The sequence below is a fragment of the Triticum urartu genome, chromosome 7A (genome assembly GCF_056163025.1).
Source record: "Triticum urartu cultivar PI428250 chromosome 7A, HENAU_Tu73, whole genome shotgun sequence".
Classification (NCBI taxonomy): Eukaryota; Viridiplantae; Streptophyta; class Magnoliopsida; order Poales; family Poaceae; genus Triticum; species Triticum urartu.
Window position 1 is genome coordinate 588,820,905 of NC_141879.1, and position 7,542 is coordinate 588,828,446.

Genomic DNA, 7,542 nt, shown 5'->3' on the forward strand with positions numbered 1-7,542 from the left:
ATTGAGCCCCACTTAATTTGTAGTTTTGTTTGTACACTTTGCCATGCCATGCCTCTTTAAACCGGACATGCATCATACTTGGTTGCGCATCATGCCATGTTTATGTGATGGTTGGTTTACTATGTTGCTTGCTTCTTTCCGGGTTGCTTCTCTCGTTTGCTTCGGTTTCGTTCCGGAGTTGTGAGGATCCGTTCGACTACGCCTGTTTGTCTTCTTCATGAACTCGTTCTTCTTCCTTGCGGGATCTCAGGCAAGATGACCATACCCTCGAAATCACTTCTATCTTTGCTTGCTAGTTGTTCGATCTATGGCTATGTCGCGCTACCTACCACTTGTTATATCATGCCTCCCATATTGCCATGTCAAGCCTCTAACCCTCCTTCCTAGCAAACCGTTGTCTGGCTAAGTTACCGCTTTTGCTCAGTCCCTCTTATAGTGTTGTTAGTTGTAGGTGAAGCTGAAGTTTGTTCCATATTGGAACATGGATATGTTGGTATATCACAATATCTCTTATTTTAATTAATGCATCTATATACTTGGTAAAGGGTGGAAGGCTCGGCCTTATGCCTAGTGTTTTGTTCCACTCTTGCCGCCCTAGTTTCCGTCATACCTGTGTTATGTTCCTTGATTTTGCATTCCTTAGGAGGTTGGGTGTTATGGGAACCCCTGGAAAGTTTGCTTTGAATAAAACTCCTCCAGCAAGGCCCAACCTTGGTTTTACATTTGCCTAACAACCTAAGCCTTTTTCCCTTGGGTTTCCGGAGCCCGAGAGTCATCTTATTTTAACCCCCCTGGGCCAGTGCTTCTCTAAGTGTTGGACCGAACTAGAGCACCGTTCGGGACCATCCCTTGGCAACTTGGGTAATGTTGGTTCATGTATGCTTAGCTTATCTGGTGTGCTTTGAGAACGAGATATGTGCAGCTCCTATCGGGATTTGTGAGCACATCCGGGCGGTCTTGCTGGTCTTGTTTTATCATTGTCAAAATGTCTTGTAACCGAAATTCCGAGTTTGATCGAGTCTTCCTGGGAGAAGGAATATCCTTCGTTGACCGTGAGAGCTTGTGATGGGCTAAGTTGGGACACCCCTGCAGGGTTCGAACTTTCGAAAGCCGTACCCGCGGTTATGCGGCAGATGGGAATTTGTTAATGTCCGGTTGTAGAGAACTTGACACTTAACTTAATTAAAATGAATCAACCGCGTGTGTAGCCGTGATGGTCTCTTCTCGGCAGAGCCCGGGAAGTGAACACAGTTCTTGGGTTATGATTGTGCGTAAGTAGTATTAGGATCACTTCTTGATCACTTCTAGACTCTCGACCGTGCATTGCTTCTCTTCTCTCTCTCTTTTGCGTATGTCAGCCACCATATATGCTAGTGCTTGCTGCAGCTCCACCTCACAACCTTCTCCTACCCATAAGCTTAAATAGTCTTGATCTCGCGGGTGTGAGATTGCTGAGTCCTCGTGACTCACATATACTTCCAAACAGTTGCAGGTGCCGATGATACCAGTGCAGGTGGCGCAACCGAGCTCAAGCGGGTGCTCGATGAAGATCTTGATCATTGTGTTGTGTCTTTTCCGGTTGATCAGTAGTGGAGCCCGGTTGGGATGATCGGGGATCTAGCATTTGGGGTTGTCTTCTTTTATTTTGGTTCCGTAGTCATACCTTGATTGTACTCTGGATGATGTATCTTTAACTTGTTATTTGTGTGAAGTGCCGATTGTAAGCCAGCTCTTTATCCCTTTCTTATTCCGTACATGGGATTGTGTGAAGATTACCCCTCTTGCGACAAACCTACCATGCGGTTATGCCTCTAAGTCGTGCCCCGACACGTGGGAGATATAGCCGCATTGTGGGTGTTACACAATATATCTTAATGCTATGGTTGGGTTTTGTCTTAATGAACTTTAGTAGTTGCAGATGCTTGCTAATAGTTCCAATCATAAGTGCATAGAATTCCAAGTCAGGGATGACATGCTAGTAGTGGCCTCTCCCACATAAAACTTGCTATCGGTCTAGTAAATTAGTCAATCACTTAGGGACAATTTCGCAACTCCTACCACCACTTTTCCACACTCGCTATACTAACTTTATTGCTTCTTTACCTAAAATAGCCCCTAGTTTTTATTTACGTGCTCTTTATATTCTTGCAAACCTATCCCGTTACACCTACAAAGTACTTCTACTTCCATACTTGTTCTAGGTAAAGCAAACGTTAAGCGTGCGTAGAGTTGTATCGGTGGTCGATAGAACTTGAGGGAATATTTGTTCTACCTTTATCTCCTCGTTGGGTTCGACACTCTTACTTATTGAAAGACGCTACAATTGATCCCCTATACTTGTGGGTTATCAAGACTACTCCTTCACCACCCGGGTATGTCTCTCTTCTCTCTCTCGTGCTATGACTTGGAATGAAGGATTTTTACCCGGAGGTTGATTTGAGTCATTTCTTCCTCTTGTAGCTCCCTAAGACCATCAGTGCAACGAATGGAGCAGGGTGGCTAAAGATCTATCTGATCGTTGTCACCATCAATCTCCATGCGTGAAGTTACTTGCGTTTGATTATGTGGACACTGGGAGGAAGTTTCTGGCATGTGCAGAGAAGGTTAGACCCTCTTTCGTTGTTACAAATCATTTGTTATATGTGATTCAAACACTGTCACGGTCCCAACCCATTCATACCACACCTTTAACCAAACGCATCCTAAGACAGTGTCATAGTTTGTACCTAGTATCTTAAATTGTTGCCATCTCATCAGCGGTGCCATTAGAAAATTATTTGGCACCACTTCAGCAGTTTGTGCAGCCAACTTTGGTCCACACATCCGAGCAGCCAAGCAGTAAAATACTAAATCTTTATGGCATGAAGGAACTGGGCATCGGAGTAACTACGTGCTCCGGAGTCCGGGTCCCTGACTTTTTTCCGCTGCATCGGCTCACCAGTTCAGGGCACCGGTGCGAGATATAGCAACAGTTGTCTTTACACCAGTTTTGGCATACATAGTGGACGGCCTTAGTTCTATTAGTTCTATGTTACTAAGTTTGTGCATGTACACACCTGTTAGTATCAAATTGCTGTCATCCAAACACTGTCGCTATGCTGTTGCAGTTATATTTACCTTCCTCATAAAATGTTCAATTTGTTATTTATTGTACATGAGTAAGAACTTGTAGCGTCGTTGTAGTTAATTATAGCTTCTGATGTTCCAGAATTTGGTTGTTGACTCAGTACCAATTATTTCATTTGCACATTGATCTTTTTGAGAAGATATGTCATAGTTAACATGTTTCTTCAGTTTTTCAAAATAACCATTGGTGATTTTCTATGTTGCTATAAACCCATTTCCCCTACAATTGTTATCGATCTAGTTTTAAATATTATAGGATGAACGGAAGTGTTCTTACTTGGAGTGGGTTGATCAAGAGTGGCCATAGTCTTTGAAGATGTGCCTAACGAAGCTCTGGAGCATGTATGAGGAAGTGAACACAGCTAGGCCTAGAGAAAGTCTTGTCAACGTTGAAGCATATTTCAAGATGCAGGATAAAAAGTTGAAGATGGAGAATGAGCTCAGATTTTTTTAAAGACTTTGCTAAGATGGTGTTGGCAAAGGAGGAGGCACTTTCCCAGTTGGCCCATGCAAAACGGGTTCTTACTGAACTGAAAGCAGAGGTGGCTAAGACGAGCCTGGATGATCTCGATTAGGGAAATGAATATATTGTTCTTATGAAGTTGAACTAGCTATATGTTGTACTGTGTTGTTTTCATGGAGCTACTGTACTATGATGTTATAATATATTTATGTGCCTGATATGAAATTGGCAAACAGTTGTTCGATATGAAATGTGAATTCGCGTAATACTGGAATTATAAATTGTAAACTAATAAACCTGCTAAATGTGTCATGGACCTTTGCAAACGGTTCTAGCAGTAAAAGTGGTTGCGATGGATAGCCCAATGCCACACAGTTTTCTTCATCAAATCGTGTGTGATATAGTTGATAAAAGTAAAAGTTAACCAAGGAAGACCGTGTGTGATAGTTACACCTTTCACACATGAGCCTACACATAAAACTGTGTGGGATTTACGTCCAAATGGAAACGTTTTCCCTGGATTGACTGTGTGGGATGTACATAAGAACGGAAACGTATTCCTCAGATTGACTGTGTGTGATATACATACGAATGGAAATGTTTTTCTAGGATTCACCGTGTGGGATGTACATACCTATGGAAAATATTTTCTCGGATTACCGTGTGGGATGTATATACCTACGGAAATGATTTCTGGGATTCACCGTGTGGGATGTACATACCTACAGAAATGATTTCTGGGATTCACCGTGTGGGATGTACATACCTACGAAAATGATTGGGTTTTGATGCCTCGCCCGATCACACACGGCCCCAGCTTGGGTCCTAGGAGGGCCTATCCCTGATGATTTTTGGATCGTGTGGGAAGGACACCCTATTGCACACACTCACTTGGCGACGGTTCCAAATGCCGTCGCGGAAAGGGGTAAAAACTGTTTTTTTAGGACCGACACGCACTAGTGATTACACATCTCGGTACACCGCCAGAGGCATTCACATAGAGTCATATTTTGTTCTAAGTATCGAGTTGTAATTCTTGAGTTGTAAGTAAATATAAGTGTGATGATCTTCATTATTAGAGCATTGTCCCATGTGAGGAAAGGATGATGGAGACTATGATTCCCCCACAAGTCGGGATGAGACTCCGGATGAAAAAAAAGAGGCCATAAAAAAGAGAAGGCCCAAATAAAAAAATAAAAAATAAAAAAGAAATAAATGAGAGAAAAAGAGAGAAGGGGCAATGTTAGTATCCATTTTCCACACTTGTGCTTCAAAGTAGCACCATGATCTTCATGATAGAGAGTCTCTTATGTTGTCACTTTCATATACTAGTGGGAATTTTACATTATAGAACTTGGCTTGTATATTCCAATGATGGGCTTCCTCAAATTTCCCTAGGTCTTCGTGAGAAAGCAATTTGGATGCACACCCACATAGTTTCTTTTGTTGAGCTTTCATACACTTATAGCTCTAGTGCATCCGTTGCATGGCAATCCCTACTCACTCACATTGATATCTATCAATGGGCATCTCCATAGCCAATTGATACGCCTAGTTGATGTGAGACTATCTTCCTCCCTTTTGTCTTCTCCACAACCACCATTCTATTCCACCTATAATGTTATGTCCATGGCTCGTTCTCATATATTGTGTAAAAGTTGAAAAAGTTTGAAAAGGCTAAGTACGAAACAATTGCTTGGCTTGTCATCGGGGTTTTGCATGATGGGAGCATTTTGTGTGATGGAGATGAAGCATGGCGAAACTATATGATTTTGTAGGGATGAGCTTTCTTTGGCTATGTTATTTTGAAAATACATAATTGCTTGGTTAGTATGCTTGAAGTATTATTATTTTTATGTCAATGCTAAAATTTTGTCTTGAATCTTTTGGATCTGAAAATTTTGTAGGGATCTGTTTTATCATTTACCTACTCGAGGACGAGCAGGAATTAAGCTTGGGGATGCTTGATACATATCCAACGTATCTATAATTTGATTTTTCCATGCTATTATATTATATATTTTGGATGTTTAATGGGCTTTAATATGCACTTTTATATTATTTTTGGGACAAACCTATTAACCAGAGGCCCAGTGCCAGTTTCTGTTTTTTTGCCTATTTTAGTGTTTCACAGAAAAGGAATATCAAACGGAATCCAAATGGGACGAAACCTTCGCGAGGATCTTTCTTGGAACAAACGCAAACCAGGAGACTTGGAGTTGAAGTTTGGAACTCTCCGAAGCTTCCATGAGGCAAGAGGGCGTGCCCAGGGGGGTTGGCACGCCCCTTCCCTCGTGGGCCCCACGGAGCTCCACCGACGTACTTCTTTTGCCTATATATACTCTTATACCCTAAAAACATCAGGGGAGCCACGAAACCACTTTTCCACTACTGCAACCTTCTGTACCCGTGAGATCCCATCTGGGGCCTTTTCCGGCGATCTGTCGGAGGGGGATTCGATTACGGAGGGCTTCTACATTGTTGTTTTTTTGCCTATTTCAGTTTTCCGCGGAGAAAGAATATCAAACGAAAACCAAACGGAATGAAACCTTCAGGAGAGTTATTTTTGGAACAAACTTGATCTAGGGACTTGGAGTAGACGTCAAGAAAGAAGAGAGGCGGCCACGAGGCAGGGAGGCGCGCCCCCACCCTCATGGGCCCCTCGCAGCTCCGCCGACCTACTTCTTCCCCCTATATATATATCCATATGCCCCGAAAACATGCAGGAGCACCACGAAACCCTATTTCCTCCGCCGCAACCTTTTGTACCCAAGAGATCCCATCTTGGGGCCATTTACGGAGCTCCGTTGGAGGGGAAATCGATCATGGAGGGCTTCTACATCAACACCATAGCCTCTCTGATGATGTGTGAGTAGTTTACCACAGACCTTTGGGTGCATAGTTATTAGCTAGATGGCTTCTTCTCTCTCTTTGGATCTCAATACAAATTTCTCCTCAATCTTCTTGGAGATCTATTCGATGTAACTCTTTTTGTGGTGTGTTTGTCGAGATCCGATGAATTGTGGGTTTATGATCAAGTTTATCTATGAATAATATTTGATTCTTCTCTGAAATCTTTTATGTATGATTGGTTATCTTTGCAAGTCTCTTCGAATTATCAGTTTGGTTTGGCCTACTAGATTGATCTTTCTTGCAATGGGAGAAGTGCTTAGCTTTGGTTCAATCTTGTGGTGTCCTTTCCCAGTGACAGCAGGGGCAGCAAGGCACGTATTGTATTGTTTCCATCAAGGATAAAAAGATGGGGTTTATATCATATTGCTTGAGTTTATCCCTCTACATCATATCATCTTTCCTAATGCGTTACTCTGTTCTTATGAACTTAATACTCTAGATGCATGCTGGATAGCGGTCGATGTGTGGAGTAATAGTAGTAGATGCAGAATCATTTCGGTCTACTTGTCACGGACGTGATGCCTATATACATGATCATGCCTAGATATTCTCATAATTATGCATGTTTCTATCAATTGCTCGATAGTAATTTGTTCACCCACCGTAATACTTATGCTATCTTGAGAGAAGCCACTAGTGAAACGTATGGCCCCAGATCTATCTTTTATCATATAAGTTTCCAATCTATTTTACTTTGCAATCTTTACTTTCAATATATATCATAAAAATACCAAAAATATTTATCTTATTATCTCTATCAGATCTCACTCTCGTAAGTGTCCATGAAGGGATTGACAACCCCTTTATCGCGTTGGTTGCGAGGTTCTTATTTGTTTGTGTAAGTACGAGGGACTTGCGTGTAGTCTCCTACTGGATTGATACCTTGCTTCTAAAAAACTGAGGGAAATACTTACGCTACTTTGCTGCATCACCCTTTCCTCTTCAAGGGAAAACCAACGCAGTGCTGAAGAGGTAGCAAGAAGGATTTCTGGAGCCGTTGCCGGGGAGATCTACGCACAAGTCAAGAGATACCAAGTACC